This window comes from Myotis yumanensis, unplaced genomic scaffold (assembly GCF_028538775.1).
Source record: "Myotis yumanensis isolate MYYU_CA2020_CCGP unplaced genomic scaffold, mMyoYum1.0.hap1 SCAF_15, whole genome shotgun sequence".
In the NCBI taxonomy this organism is placed as follows: Eukaryota; Metazoa; Chordata; class Mammalia; order Chiroptera; family Vespertilionidae; genus Myotis; species Myotis yumanensis.
In genome coordinates this window covers 1,426,915-1,443,856 of record NW_027223766.1, presented here as the reverse complement: position 1 = coordinate 1,443,856, position 16,942 = coordinate 1,426,915, and the positions used below count along the sequence as shown (strand labels likewise).

Here is a 16,942-nt window from a genome sequence, read left to right as displayed (position 1 = left end):
TGTGTATGTTCCCCCATGTCCCGCATGGTTCGGGATTCAGGATCTGGAAGAGGAGCCGCACACAAATGAAAGAGACAAGAGATAATTTGGAAATATTGGGGGGCCAGGCAGGCAAGTCCAACTCAAGGGGAAGGACTTCCACCGGTGCCCAGGCCTCGCCAGCCTTTAATTCAACTTTGGTTACACATAAAGCCCTTAGGCAGGTAATTGCAGTAACAGACAGGCTATCTTAAAGGTCAGTAAATATTAGGAGGATTTACTCTGAGACTATTTGATCAGGAAATGGCTTGAGCCCCCACTGTCAGGACTAGACAATCGGTGCATAACTCGGGCCCTTGCCGTGGGTTCAAAGGTCACCAGTGTTCCAGGATCCTTGTTTGCACTTCTCTGCTAGTGAAGACAATGGGCAACTTCCCACAGTAACAGGCATGTGATGTGCCCGCTCGGGGCCCCAGCAATGCTCCACCTTCAGTTCTGGGTGGTTATTGTGCTCGAACTGCTCATAAGCGCCCTCCTGGGATGGACAATGCGTTAGTCAAAACAAGGGAGACTTCTACTTCGTCACCACCATTTATGGCCAAAAGCCACTGAACTTGGGCTAAAGCTGTTTTAAAAAAGATTAAATGAGACCATCAGAAGACAGTAAACATTTACAAAGTCTTGCAGCTAAATGATTTTGAACAAAAATAAAAGACAATTCTAGGCCTCATAGAAACAACTGAATGGAACGAGCCTTGCAAATAAGAGTGAAAAGGAGATGAACGCACACATTTTTTTCACAGCTTGATTTCTAGCTGAGTAATAAAGCATAAGAGGCCCAAGCATTTCTTTCTACGTCCCCAGGCAAGAGCTGGGAAATGCGCACGAGTCACTCAGGACATGGTTCGGAGAAGGCAGGCCAGCTCTCACAGATGGCTCTAATTTTGCCAAAGAAACCCTCCCAACCTCTCCACGTGGGCTTGCTGCTGATTAACGTCGTACCTTTGTTATGACTCTGCCCTTTGGCTGAAGGTAAAAAGCATTTTTGCTTGTCCTCAGGAAAGGCATTGGATCTGAACATGAACATCACAAATGACCACAGTCTCAGCGCCTTAAAACAGCACAGACTGAAAGAAGAGGCAGGAGCAAGGGCGGAGATCCAGCTGCAGGAGAACCCCACCATCTCCGCCACCTCCACTGTCTGTCTCTGCCTGGCTATTTTCACAATAGTTAGTGTCTCCCACTAAGAAAAATAGTAAGACTTTTCCTTCATACTGTGGGCCCTCAGAAATAAGACACCTATGAAGAAGGGCTCTTAGTGGCTAACTGGGCTAAATTTAAGTTAACGCCCCCCTCCCCCCAATCCAGCCTAGCAGCCATTTCTGCACAGGGCCCTCACACAAAGCAACCTAAGCCACCTGCCTCTGCCCTCCACCACCTGCCTGTGTCCTGCCATCTGAGAGGCCCTTATAAAGGAGCTCCCGGAGTCCAATTTCAACCAATAGGACTGAGGTTTTCCCCTCTAATTGGAACTGTGCAGCTCTGACCAATCAGAGTGGTTCGATTCTGACCAACTATCACAGTCCCTTTGGACCAATCAAACTGTGAGGATTTGAAGTCCTCATCTGCATGAGAACAGACCAATCAGGAACCAGGGGTGGGGACTTCTGTTCACATAAGCAGGCTCCCCTGTGGCTGTGGGAGTGCATTTCCTTTTCCACTGAAGACTGCTTCCTGGAGCTGGAGCTGAGCTGTTTGCACTGAAGGAAGCTTCCTTCTTCACCACATCCTGTTGGCCCTGGATTGGTGCAGTCTCAGGTGACAATATAATCCTTCCACACAAGGAACAACTTGGTGCTATGGATAAAGAACTAGATTTTTTTGTTTTGTTTATGGTCCATGGTCTTTTATTTATTTAAATTAAATCTTTATTGTTCATATTATTACAGTTGTTCCTCTTTTTTCCCCCCATACCTCCCCTCCACCCGGTTCCCACCCCACCCTCCGCCCTCACCCCACCCCCCACTGTCCTCATCCATAGGTGCACGATTTTTGTCCAGTCTCTTCCCGCATCCCCCACACCCCTTTCCCCCCCAAGAATTGTCAGTCCACTCCCTTTCTATGCCCCTGATTCTATTATAATCACCAGTTTATTCTGTTCATCAGATTATTTATTCACTTGATTTTTAGATTCGCTTGTTGATAGATGTGTATTTGTTGTTCATAATTTGTATCTTTACCTTTTTCTTCTTCTTCCTTTTCTTAAAGGATACCTTTCAGCATTTCATATAATACTGGTTTGGTGGTGATGAACTCCTTTAGCTTTTCCTTATCTGTGAAGCTCTTTATCTGATCTTCAATTCTGAATGATAGCTTTGCTGGATAAAGTAATCTTGGTTGTAGGTTCTTGGCATTCATCACTTTGAATATTTCTTGCCACTCCCTTCTGGCCTGCAAAGTTTCTGTTGAGAAATCAGCTGACAGTCGTATGGGTACTCCCTTGTAGGTAATTGAGTCTCTTTCTCTTGCTACTTTTAAGATTCTCTCTTTGTCTTTTGCTCTTGGCATTTTAATTATGATGTGTCTTGGTGTGGTCCTCTTTGGATTCCTTTTGTTTGGGGTTCTCTGTGCATCCTGGACTTGTAAGTCTATTTCTTTCACCAGGTAGGGGAAGTTTTCTGTCATTATTTCTTCAAATAGGTTTTCAATATCTTGCCCTCTCTCTTCTTCTGGTACCCCTATAATTCGGATATTGGTACGCTTGAAGCTGTCCCAGAGGCTCCTTACACTATTTTCATATTTTTGGATTCTTTTTTCATTTTGCTTTTCCAGTTGGGTGTTTTTTGCTTCTTCATATTTCAAATCTTTGACTTGATTCTTGCAATCCTCTAGTCTGCTGTTGGAACTCTGCATAATATCTTTTATTTCAGTCAGTGTATGCTTAATTTCTAGTTGGTCCTTTTTCATAACCTCAAGGGTCTCACTAGATTTCTTGAGGGTCTCACTACATTTATCGGCAGTCTCACCAGACTTTTTGAGGGTCTTACTAAATTTATCGGCGGTTTCTAGAAAGTTCTTGAAAAACCTTAAAAGTGTGGTTTTGAACTCTATATCCAGTAGTTTGCTTTCCTCCATTTCTGTCATTTGTGTCCTGTTTCTTTGTCTCCGCATTTTTTATGCTTCCTTGTGTTGATAGAGTGGCTTTCTGTGCTAGGTGTCCTATAGGGCCCAGTGGCTCAGCCTCCCCAGTTACCTGAGGTGGACACTCTGGTGCACCCCCTTGTGGGCTTTGTGCACAGTCTTGTTATAGTTAAGCCTTGACTGATGTAGGTATCACTGGGAGGAATTGACCTCCAGGCCAATTGGCTGTGAGAATCAGCTGTGTCTGCAGTGGGGGAACTTCTGTGCTGAAGACACCCTTCTGGGGCAAGACTTGCTTCAGTGGGGCTTTGGTGCTCACTGAGTCTGCCCCCTGAGTGTGTCCTTTATGAATCCGAGGAGCTGCAATCTGGATGGTCCCACTCTGACCACCAGGCACACTGGCTCTTGGATCTCTAAGGAGGTGCTAATCTAGCCTCTGCCTGAGGCTACCCAGAAGGAGCTCAGCTGTGAAGCAATGCAAGTTGTCCTGGGGCCTTGGGCCAGCTGCAAGTTTGTTAGGTAATTTTCAGATTGCAAAGGGCTGGGCCTTTCACATGCAAAAGCCTCCGTGCAGGGCTTGGGCGGGGCGGGGTCCCAGGGGATCAACAGGGTGGAGCAAGCAGCTATGGCTGCTCTTAGAGGCCCCGCTTCTCAGTGTCCCGGCAATCACTGCAAGCACCTCCGAGGGAAAGCTGCCCTCAAGTCCCGACCGATGCCAGACAGTCCCGTTTCTCCCGTATGAGTCTGGGTCCCCAGAGACTCGCCCAGAACTGGAGCTCAGAGCTTGAGACTCTCTACCGATTGAAAAAGACAAACGTGTCCTCAGCCGCCAGCCCTCTCCGCATGCGCCTCCATACCTCTGTACTTTACTTCCGCACCGCAGCTCCTCTGATTCTTGGTATGCTTTTATCTTTCAAGAACTAGATTTTTAAATCATTAGGTTGGGGTCCTTTCTCCACTACATATCAAGTACCTTGGTCAGGTTACTGTTCCCAACTTTAGTTCTGAAAAAGATCCTGGTCCATGTAGAACACATTTGAAAAAGCAAAGCTTCTCAGACTTAATGTGCGTGAAAATCCTTTGAGGGCCGCTATTACAATGTAGACCCTGCTCTGACATGCTAGCACAGCAGGTCTGCTCTTGTCAAGGACCCCTGCTCTGGGTGATGCAGTTCAGGGAGATCACAGGTGAGAACTTCAGTAAAAGATGTGTTTAAATACTTGCTGATAGATAATTCCATCCCCTCAATAACATGTGGAGGGAGGGAAGATTGGTACTGTCTTCGTTTGACAGACAAGATAGATGATTGACGTGGCCAGATCTCTGCAGGAAGGCCCTGTGGTAATCAGAGACTGCATTTATTTTATGCATAAAATACAGGGTGGGGCAAAGTAGTTTTAGAGTTGTTCGTATGAAAAATACAATCTAATCTAATAAAAGAGAAGCATGCAAATTGACCGACTTTGTTATTATCTTTCCTGGTCATTTTTTACTTGTCGGTCTCCTTTTTAAATGGAAAAGGCAAAATTGAAATTTTTAATGGTCAATTCTTGTAGAATGATGCCACTCAATAAAGTTGTTGATGACTTTGAAGGAGGCTTGGTTGCCCTGGTGATGGAGGAAGCCAAGCTTCCCTCCTGCCCTGCTGGCCCTGAGCTCTGCTCAAGGCAACAAAGTTTCAATTATAGAAGATAAATAAATCCCAGATACCTGCTTCCAGCCAGCCTCCACTGGGAGCTTGGGTGGCTGGGGTCTGTGGCCAGCCTGCAAACAGCCATCAGCCCCTAACCCAGACTAGCCAAGCATCCCAGCAGGACCCCCCCACCCTGAAGGGGGTGTTGCAAGCCTGAAAATGCCCCCTCAGCCCCTCACCCAGGCTGGCCACGCACCCCAGTGGGGACCCCCACCCTGAAGGGGCTGTGGCCAGCCTGAAAACAGCCATCAACCACTCACCCAGGCTGGCCACACCTTCATGGGGTGAGGGTCCCCTCTGAGAGGCTTGGCCAGCCTGTAAACAGCCATCAGTCCCTCACCCAGGCTGGCCAGGCACCCCAGCAGGACCCCCCTCCCTGAAGGGGGTGTGGCCAGTCTGAAAACAGCCTTCATTCACTCACTCAGGCTGGCCAGGCACTCCAGCAGGACCCCCACCCTGATCCGGGACACCCTTCAGGGTAAACCAGCCAGCCCCCACCCATGCACCAGACCTCTATCCTATATAATAAAAGGGTAATATGCAAATTGACCCTAACAGTAGAACGACTGGGAATGACTGGTCACTATGACACACACTGACCACCAGGGGGCAGATGCTCAATGCAGGAGCTGCCCCCTGGTGGTCAGTGCACTCCCACAGGGGGAGTTCTGCTCAGCCACAAGCCAGGCTGATGGCTGCCAGAACAGCGGTGGTGGTGGGAGCCTCTCCAGCCTCCTCAGCAGCGCTAAGGATGTCCGACTGCAGCTTAGGCCTGCTCCCCACTGGCAAGTGGACATCCCCTGAGGGCTCCTGGGCTGCCAGAGGGATGTTTGACTCCAGCTGGGGCCCAATCCCCCAGGGAGTGGGTCCAAGCCAGCAGGTGGACATCCCCCGAGGGGTCCCAGACTGCAAGAGGGCACAGGCTGGGCTGAGGGACACCCCCTTCCCCCGAGTGCACAAATTTTTGTGCACCAGGCCTCTAGTAATAAATAACACACGAAGACTTATCCCGGAGAAACCAAGATGGCGGCATAGGTAAACACCGGAAATTGCTGCCTCCGACAACAACTTCAAAAATACAACTAAAAGACAGAACAGTCATCATCCAGAACCACAGGAAGGCTGGCTGAGTGGAAATTCTACAACTAGAAGGAAAGAGAAGAGGACACAGACTCAGAGGAGCTACGAAAGTAAAGTGCAGAGGTACGGAGGCTCTGGTGCGCGGGGATGGGCTGGTACCTGAGGACGCGGCTGTCTTTTTGAATCGGGAGGGAGTCACAAGCTCCCGACTGCTCTGAACTCCGGTTCTGGGAAATCTCTGGGGTCCCAGGGCTCATACGGGGAGAAACTGGACGGTCTGGCAGCAGGCAGAACTCAGAACTTGAGGACGGCTTTCCCTCAGAGGTGCTGGCAGCAATTACCGGGACACTGAGACTCTCGGCTCCTTAGGGCACGGCTGAGAATCAGCCATAGCTGCTTGCTCCGCCCTGTTGATTCCCTGAGACCCCGCCCCATCCAGACTGCTGCAAAGGCTTTTGCATATGAATGCCCGGGTCCTTTGCAACCTGAAAATTACCTAACAAATTGCAGCTGGGCCAGACAGACCCAGAACTTCCAAGAGAAGGCCCAAGGCCCCACAGCAGCTTGCATTGCTTCACAGCTGGGCCTCATCTGGGCACCCCCAAACCCCCCAAAAAGGAAAGGGAATCTGCATATCTCTTCGTAGCTCCTGCTGGGTAACCTCAGGAAGAGGCTTAATTAGCACCTCCTTAGATCCAAGAGCCAGTGTACCCAGTGGTCAGAGTGGGACCATCCAGATTACAACTCCTCAGATTCATAAGGAACACACTCAGGGGGCAGACTCAGTGAGCACCAAAGCCCCACTGAAGCAAGTCTTGCTCCAGAAGGGTGTCTTCAGCACAGAAGTTCTCCCACTGCAGACACAGCTGATTCTCACAGCCAATCGGTCTGGAGGTCAATTCCTCCCAGTGATACCTACAACAATCAAGGCTTAACTACAACAAGACTGTGCACAAAGCCCACAAGGGGGTGCACCAAGAGTGTCCACCTCAGTTAACTGGGGAGGCTGAGCCACTGGGCCCTATAGGACACCTAGCACACAAAACCACTCTACCAACTCAGGGAAGCAGACAAAATGCGAAGACAAAGAAACAGGTCACAAATGACAGAAATGGAGGACAGCAAACGACTGGATATAGAGTTCAAAACCATGTTTCTAAGATTTTTCAAGAATTTTATGGAAACCGCCGATAAATGTAGTGAGATCCTCAAGAAATCTAATGAGACCCTCGATGTTGTGATAAAGGACCAACTAGAAATTAAGCATACACTGACTGAAATAAAGAATATTATACAGACTCCCAACAGCAGACCAGAGGATCACAAGAATCAAGTCAAAGATTTGAAATATGAAGAAGCAAAAAACACCCAACCGAAAAAGCAAAATGAAAAAAGAATCCAAAAATATGAAGATAGTGTAAGGAGCCTCTGGGACAACTTCAAGCATACCAACATCAGAATTATAGGGGTACCAGAAGAAGAGAGAGGGCAAGATATTGAAAACCTATTTGAAAAAATAATGACAGGAAACTTCCTCTATCTGGTGAAAGAAATAGACTTACAAGTCCAGGATGCACAGAGAACCCCAAACAAAAGGAATCCAAAGAGGACCACACCAAGACACATCATAATTAAAATGCCAAGAGCAAAAGACAAAGAGAGAATCTTAAAAGCAGCAAGAGAAAAAAAGTCAGTTACCTACAAGGGAGTACCCATACGACTGTCAGCTGATTTCTCAACAGAAACCATGCAGGCCAGAAGAGAGTGGCAAGAAATATTCAAAGTGATGAATAGCAAGAACCTACAACCAAGATTACTTTATCCAGCAAAGCTATCATTCAGAATTGAAGATCAGATAAAGAGCTTCACAGGTAAGGAAAAGCTAAAGGAGTTCATCACCACCAAACCAGCATTTTATGAAATGCTGAAAGGTATTCTTTAAGAAGAGAAAGAAGAAAAAGGAACTCTTACCATTTGCCACAGCATGGATGGAACTAGAGAGCATTATGCCAAGTGAAATAAGCCAGTCAGAGAAGGATAAATACCACATGATCTCACTCATTTGTGGAATATAATGAACAACATAAACTGATGAACAAGGACTGATCCAGAGATGGAGAGGCATTGATTGGACTGTCGGGGCCTTGGAGGGAAGGTAGGGGAGGGTGAGGGTGAGGGGGAAAGATCAACCAAAGGACTTACATGCAAGCATATAGGTCTAACCAATGGACACGGACAAGGGGGGGGGGAGGTGAGGACATGAGCGGGGCGGGGGGGGTAGGGGGTAACGTGGGTATAAGGACACATATGTAATATCTTAATCAATAAAAAAATATTAATTAAAAAAAAATAAATAACACACGAATAAATTGTTTCATGTACTCACAACTGTAACCCTACTTTTGTCCACCCTTTGTCTGTACATCGACTGAACCGTACATTCCTTGAGGAAAGTTTTACTCCTTTTCATACTTCTAGTACTTAACAAAGCACCTCAACAAAAAGACTAATTTTTGAATATACAGAAATATCTAATATTTTTAAAAAGCACTTTGAAAAATTTTAGTTTTTCTCAATCAACAAAAGTGCTAAAAAACAACAACAACCCACAGGCTAGTTTTCACGAAGTAGAAATCTTTCTTGCTTCCTAACAGCTGAGCTGAGAGTAACTTTCTCACAGTTGGGATGGACCACGAGGTCACCCGGTTCCCCTGGGCAGGGGATGGCCACTTGTCACTTTGTCTGTGTTACACTCAGACTCTGAAGTGCGGCCAGACCTCCATTCAGGCTGCCCACACTGCCAGCATCACTCCAGATAACTGGCCTTGGTTCTGCCGACGGGGAAAGTCCACTCCCAAATCAGACAGGGCCCCTATTCAGATGGGACCTTTCCTTAATCTTTTTATTTTTTTGCTGGGAGGGGCAGTTATGAAACCCTTTGAAATTGAAGGGGATTCACGGGAACCCAGAGTCAGTGTCAATGGACACCTAAGAAGATTTTAAAACTATTTTGCAAAATAAATAGTTTGTTTTCCTCTTATCAAATATTTTCTACTGGGAATGATTTGACTTGAGTAAGGTCTGGCTTCAAGTGACTTAACTAATGAACTGAGAGATTTTTGATGCTAGTTATGACCCAAATACATAGTTTACTCAGCAGCAGCATGTTCAAGGCTGTTCTTTTTGTTCTGCTGCTGGGACATCTGGGAAGAGCTTGTATTCCCACCGAAGGTAAACACAAGTTAAGATGGGAAGAAAATTAACCTGGAAGTTTGTATAATGACAGTACTTATTGCAAAGAAAACTGCACAAAATAATTTTATTTCTACTGACAGCTATCAAATTTCACACTGGAAGCTCAATGTCTAAAAGGTTAACTATGAAAGGGGCTCTATTCTCACCGATCTAAAGGCAACAATGCATGTTGGGTTATGGAAGGCAGAGCCTCTGCCTACCTGCATCCGCAGTCCAGACTGTGCCCTGACCACTTCCAGAAGTTTCCAACTGACAATGTCTGCAGCTACGACAGCACACACAGTAGCCCAAGCACTGTCGTGGCAAAACCAGTTTGGAAACTCTTATCTTACTCATAAGGCAGGTGTCTCTTTTGTAAGAATCTTGCAAAGCCAGGAAGGACTACACCCTGTGGAACTTCTAGATCAGAGGTGGAATATCAAAAGAATATCAACTAATGTTTTATCAAGCTTTTGTTGATGCAAAGTAGTGATCCACCCACCCAAAGGCCTGGGACTGCCGCCGGTAAATAGTATCTTTTTATTCACTTTATATCTGGGCGAACCAAGCTTTGGGGAATGTAAATGACCTCCTTGATGCCACCTAACCAGAGGTGAGGAAACGAACTGCCATGTGATTCACAACCAGACACCACACTGACACCAACACTTTCCTTAACCAAATGCATGTAGCTGTTGTTTAGCTAATTCACATACTATGGGAAGCAACATCAGTGTGAATAATACGAAGTGTGAATAAAAGAAAAGTTTTCTTAAACTTTGGAATGTGTTTCTATCCCTTTACTTGGAGATGAATGTTGCTAACATTCTGATCATTCTTGTTCCCCAAACCCAGGATAGGTAATGAGCACCCAGATTCTGGAGTGAACCTCACGCCCCTTTCCCTTTCCATGACGTATGGATTTGGAATTTCCAGGCCATGAAATGAGATGAATGTACTTATGAGGATAAAAGAACAGATTTGAAATCAGGATTGTCTGAAATATCTGGTTGATGTTTTTGTAACTTGGGGGGCGAGGGGGGGGGCGCCAGGGAAGGTGGTAATGCAAATGTCATAGAAAAGTGAAAGGCAAGAGTACATGGGATGAGTCTGTGTCATTCGTGGGTTCTCAAGACCAGGCAAGTGATGCTTCAGGGAGAACCCACTTTACTAGTCCTCTGTCACTGCGGACAAGTGCTTGGAACTAAAACGGCAGCTGAACGAATCAATTTACAAGGGTGCTTCAGAGCTGAAATGTTATATTCTGAGTTTCTGCAAGAATTGCTCTTTGTGGTCAACTGAAGATTGGAAAGGAAGAGACATATTAAACACTCTGACAAATATTTTTCTACTTACAGGGTATGTAAATCAGTAAACTGCCTGCAGTGTGTAATAGCAAGGAAAATCCAGCAGTTAAAATTCTCCTATATAATATGGGGTTATAATTTTCATTAAATAAAAATAAAACAACAATTAATATTAACTGAAAAATAAAAGGAGTATGTACTTTTAGAAAATTTATAGGTAATTTTGAAAAGGAAATGTAAAGATTCAATATACTGAACACCAAAAACAAAGTCCAAACCATCCTAACACAAATACTGATGATTTATGTTGATTCTACCAATTCATGAACATGATATATTCTTCCACTTGTTTATATCTTCCTCTATCCCTTTTTTCAACATCCTGTAGTTTTCCGTGTACAGGTCTTTTACCTCCTTAGTTAAGTTTATCCTAGGTATCTTAATTTTTTTGTTGCAATGGATTGTTTTTGCAGTTTCTCTTTCTGTGAGTTCATTATTGGTGTATAAAAACACCATAGATTTCTGGGTGTTAATTTTGTATCCTGCTACATTGCCAAATTCATTTATTAAATCTAGTAGTTTTTTGGTGGAGTCTTTAGGGTTTTCTATGTATAATATCATGTCATCTGTGAATAAGGACAGTTTTACTTCTTTTCCAATTTGGATACCTTTTATTTCTTTTTCTTGTCTGATTGCTATGGCTAGCACTCCCAATACTATGTCGAACAGGAGTGGTGAAAGTGGGCATCCCTGTCTTGTTCCTGTTCTTATGGGAAATGATTTTAGTTTTTGCCCATAGAGTATGATGTTGGCTATAGGTTTGTCATATAAGGCTTTTATTATGTTAAAATATGATTCCTTTATTCCCACTTTGCTGAGAGTTTTTATCAAAAAAGGGTGTTGGATTTTGTCAAATGCTTTTTCTGCATCAGTTGATATGATCATGTGGTTTTTGTCTTTCAATTTGTTTATGTGATGTATCACATTTATCAATTTGCAGATATTATACCAGCCTTGCATCCCAGGAATAAATCCCACTTGGTCATGGTGTATGATCTTTTTAATGTATTGCTGGATTTGATTTGCTAATATATATTGTTGAGGATTTTAGCATCTATGTTCATCAGGGATATTGGCCTGTAGTCCTCTTTCTTTGTAGTGTCTTTATCTGGTTTTGGGATTAGGGCAATGCTGGCTTCATAGAAAGAGCTTGGAAGTGTGCCTTCTTCTTGGATTATTTTGGAATAGTCTGAGGAGGACTGGTGTTAGTTCTTCTTTGAATGTTTGATAAACTCCCCAGTGAAGCTGTCTGGATCAGGGCCTTTGTTTGCTGAAAGTTGATTACTGCTTCAATTTCATCAGTAGTTATTGGCTTATTCAGGTTTTCTGATTTTTCCTGATTGAGTCTCGAAAGATTGTATTTTTCTAGGAATATGTCCATTTCATCTAGGTTGTCCAATTTGTTGGAATAAAATTGTTTGTAGTTTTTTTTTGTTTTTGTTTTTGTTTTTTTTTTTACAATCCTTTGTATTTCTGTGGCATTGGTTATTACTTCCCCTCTTTCATTTCTGATTTTGATTATTTGGGTCCTCTCTTTGTTTCTTGGTGAGCCTGGCTAAAAATTCATCAATCTTGTTTATCCTTTCAAAGAACTGCTCTTGGTTCTGTTGATTTTTTTTTTTTTTTGTCTCTATGTCATTTATTTCCACTATGATCTTTATTATTTCCTTTCTTCTCCTTACTCTGGGCTTTTCTTGTTGCTCTTTTCCTAGTTCTTTAAGTTGTTGGGTTAGATAATGTATTACCAGTTTTTCTGGGTTTTTTTTGAGGTAGGCCTGTAGTGCAATGAACTTCCCTCTCAGGACTGTTTTCATTGCATCCCATAGATTTGGATTGTTGTGTTTTCATTTTCACTTGTTTCCAGAATGTTTTATTTCTTCTTTGATCTCTTTGGTAACCCATTCATTGTTTAATAGCATGCTATTTAGCCTTCATGTATTTGATTGTTTTTATTGTAGTTGATATCTAATTTTAATACTGATAACTTTTATTTTTTATTTTTATGATAACATTTTGAATTTTTATATACTTTCTTCTTTTTTCAAACATTAAGTTTTCAGCATTTTTTTCCTTTAAAGTGTGCACTCTATTGACCTGGTCTCAAGTCAATGTGCAGGTAAGACCTGGCTGCCTCCACACCCCAACCCACTCCAGGGGAACCAGAAGCCTTCATGCATCTTAAGTTGGGACCAAAAAGGGGGCTATGATTGCTGACCATTCAAAATAAAACAAACCAAAAAAAAAAAAAGAAGAAGAAGAAGTACTGAGCCCAGCATGAGTGGCTCAGTGGTTGAGCATCAACCTATGAACCAGGAGTTCTCTGTTCAATTTCTGGTCAGGGCACATGCCCAGGTTGTGGGCTCAATCCCCAGTTGGGGGTGTGCAGGAGGCAGATCAATGATTCTCTCTCATCATTGATGTTTCTACCTCTCTCTCCCTCTCCCTTCCTTTCTGAAATTAAAAATATACATATTTTTTAAAAAAGAAGTACTGAGATGAAAATGTAAAAATATGGCTTACATCCTTTACACAAAAGCCATGCATTCACCCTCCTGTGTGGGCTCAGGTGCAGACCGGTCCTTCTTAGTGAGAAGTGGGTGGCTTTGGGGCAGGCGAGGGATGTCCATGACAGGGCATCTCATGATATCCTGAATGGCTGTTAAAGAAAAGAACGCTGCCCTAACCGGTTTGGCCCAGTGGATAGAGCTTCGGCTGCGGAATGAAAGGTCCCAGGTTCAATTCCGGTCAAGGGCGTGTACCTTGGTTGTGGGCACATCCCCAGTAGGAGGTGTGCAGGAGGCAGCTGATTGATGATGTTTCTCTCTCATCGATGTTTCTAACTCTCTATCCCTCTCCCTTCCTCTCTGTAAAAAATCAATTATATATAATATATATATATTTTAAGAACGCTGTACGAAGTCCTTGGCCGCATGCTAGCACCGTGAGGATGCTCGCTCCAACAGACTTCTGTCACCTTCACTCTTCCAGTTTCTAAATCCTGTGTCAAGTGCCAAAAAAATCAAAATAACAAATAAACAAAAACAAATAAAGCCATGCCAATCTCATCTCATTTTCTGCACGTTAGGTTTTGTCAAGAAAGGGTGTAACAAGTCACAGTCCACCAAGAAGCACGTGCAGTGGGTGATGGAGGGACCAGCCTCCTCACACTCCTACTTGCTGACCCCGTCTGCTGGAAAGTGGATAGGGAGTCCAGGTTGGGCCCTGGATCCACACGGCGTCTTTGCACTCAGGGGGCAAAATGACCTTGATCTTCATTGTGCTGGGAGCCAGGACGGCGATCTGCATCCTGTTGGCGATGCCTAGGTACATGGAGGTCCCACCAAACAGCACCGACACCTCGTGATAGAGTTGAAGGTGGTTTCATGGATGCCAGGATTCCATGCCGAGGAAGGACTGGAAGAGGGCCTTGAGGCAGTGGAACCACTTGTTGCCAGTGTGCCAGTGGTGATGGCCTGACCGGTGGGCAGCTCACAGCTCTTCTCCAGTGAGGAGCTGGAGGCTGTGGTGCCATCTGCCTGAAGTTGAGGACATTGTAACAGCTTCTCCTTGATGTCACACACAATTTCCTGCTCAGCTGTGGTGTCACGTGAGGCTGTAGCCTGCTTCGTGAGGACCTTCAGGAGGTAGTCATCATGTCCCGGCCAGCCAGGCCCAATGCAGGATGGCATGGGGAAGGGCGTACCCCTGAGATGGGCTCAGTGTGGGTGACCTGATCACCAGAGTCCATCACTGTCAGTGGTGCCGCCAGAAGTGAACAGGGACAGCCTCATACATGGCTGGGATGTTGAAGGTCTCAAACACGATCTGGGTCATCTTCTCAAGGCTCCGGGGGAACTTGGTGAGCAGGATGGGGTGCTGCTTGGGGGCCACACGCAGCTCACTGTAAAAGGTGTGGTGCCAGACCTTCTCCATGTTGTCCCAGTTGGTGATGATGCCGTGCTCAATGAGGTACTTCAGGGTCAGGATGGCTCTCTTGCTCTGGACTTCACTGTCCATGTAGGAGTCCTTCTGGCCTAAGCCCCCATCATGTCCTGGTGTCACGGGCATCCCACGATGGAGGGGAAGATGGCCTGGGGGCATCATCCTTGCCCTCCCCAAGCCTCCCTTGCATGTGCTGGAGCCATTGTCAACCAGGAGCACAGCAACATGGCCATTGTAGTGAACTGGAAGCAGTGCAGACCTGCAAAGATGGAGCAGCGGTGAAAGTGAGGGGCCTGTGCTGGCGGGTGGACAAGGTCTCCGCAGTGTGGGCATTTTTTTATAGAGAGAATTAAAGTCCTCTTGTATATTTGTTTTGCCTTCTGAGTGAATTTATCATATTGTATTTAACTATTCCTCTGTTGCCAGAAATAAATACAAAAAACATTTGTTGTGAACAGCTATGTGTGTGTGTGTGTGTGTATATATATATACTAGAGGCCCGGTGCACAAAAATTTGAGCACTGAGGCGGGGGGGTCCCCCCCAGCCCGGCCTGTGCCCTCTCACAGTCTGGGACCCCTCGGGAGATAACGACCTGCTGGCTTAGGCCTTCTTCTGTGTGGCAGAGGACAGGCCCAATCCCTAGGTGTAACCCCTGGTCAGGCTCAGAGCAGGGCCGATTGGGGAGTTGGGGTGCCGCCCGTCATGCACAGAGCAGGGCAGATCGGGAGGTTGCGATGCCACCCTCAGTCACGCTCAGGGTAGGGCCAATTGGGGGGTTGGGGCACCGCCCCCTGTCACACTCAAGGCAGGGTCGATGGGGAGGTTGCGGCACCACCCCCTGTCACGCACAGAGCAGGACCGATCAGGGAGTTGGGGCGCTGCCCCCTGTCACGCACAGAGCAGGGCCGATCAGGGGGTTGGGGCGCTGCCCCCTGTCACTCACAGAGCAGGGCCCATCAGGGGGTTGAGGAGCTCCCCGCTGTCACTCACAGAATAGGGCCGATAGGGGAGTTGGGGCACCGCCCCCTGTCACACACAGAGCAGGGCGGATCAGGGGGTTGGGGCGCTGCACCCTGTCACACTCAGGGCAGGGCCAATGGGGAGGTTATGGCTCTACCCTGTCACACACAGAGCAAGGCCCGTGGAGGGGGGTTGGGGCACCACCCTCTATCACCCACAGAGCAGGGCCGATCAGGGGGTTGGGGCGCCGCCACTGTCACACTTGGGGCAGGGCTGATGGAGAGGTTATGGCTCTACCCTGTCACACACACAGCAGGGCCCGTGGGGGGGGGGGGGGCGCGTTGGGGCGCTGCACCCTGTCACACACAGAGCAGGGCCGATCAGGGGGTTGGGGAGCTCCCCCCATCAGGCACAGAGCAGGGCAGATAGGGAGGTTGTGGCCCCGCCCCCTGTCACACACAGAGCCGCAGGGCGATCAGGGGGTTTGGGCGCTGCCCCCTGTCACGCTGATCCCGGTGCCGGGAGCCTCGCTGCTCCACTGATCCCGGTGCTGGGAGGCATATTACCCTTTTACTATATAGAATAGAGGCCTGGTGCACGGGTTGGGGCCGGCTGGTTTGCCCTGAAGGGTGTCCTGGATCAGGGTGGGGGTCCCCACTGGGGTGCCTGGCCAGGCTGGCTGAGGGGCTGAGGGCTGTTTTCTGGAAGCGAGTGACTGAAGCTTCCAACCGCTCCTTGTTTTCTTTTTTTTTTTATTCTGGGCCAGCTTTAGCTCTGAGGCCTCGCTGCTGAAAACATCGATACAATGTTGCGGTCCGCCTGGCTGAAGCCCAGCTGAATGAAAGCCGGTTTCTGGAGTTTTGTTTAGCTTCTTATTTGCAACATAGTACATAGTTGCTTAGAGTTGCAACTGAGAGGCTGGCAGCGGCAGGCGGGGAACGTTGGAGTTCACTGTCACTGGAGCAAGCAAGCCTCCCTGTTCGCTTCAGTGCATGGCTGCCGGCCGCCATCTTGGCTGACAGTTAATTTGCATATACTCACTGATTAGCCAATGGGAAGGGTAGCGGTCGTACGCCAATTACCATGTTTCTCTTTTATTAGTGTAGATATCTATTGTTTCTCTTTTATTAGTGTAGATATCTATTGGCGTACGACCACTACCCTTCCCATTGGCTAATCAGCATATCCTTATGCAAATTAACTGTCAGCCAAGATGGCGGCCGGCAGCCATGCACTGAAGCGAACAGGGAGGCTTGCTTCCTCCAGGAACTGCGGACTCCAACGTTCCCCGCCGGCCTCTCAGTTGCAACTCTAAGCAACTATTACTATGCTGCAAATTAGAAGATAAACAAAACCGGCTTTCAGTCAGCCCCGGACCGCAACATTGTATCCATGTTTTCAGCAGCGAGGCCTCAGAGCTAAAGCTGGCCCAGAATAAAAAAAAAAGAAAGAAAACAAGGAGCAGTTGGGAGCTTTTAGTCAACTGCCAGCGGGAAAACAGCCCTCAGCCCCTCAGCCAGCCTGGCCAGGCACCCCAGTGGGGAC

General features: G+C 46.6%; 1 pseudogene; it reads right to left on the bottom strand.

Annotated features, from left to right (window-relative positions):
- Positions 1 to 13,556: 13,556 nt before the first annotated feature.
- On the bottom strand, positions 13,557 to 14,427 carry LOC138993461 (actin, cytoplasmic 1-like; annotated as a pseudogene).
- Between the last annotated feature and the right edge of the window lie 2,515 nt (positions 14,428 to 16,942).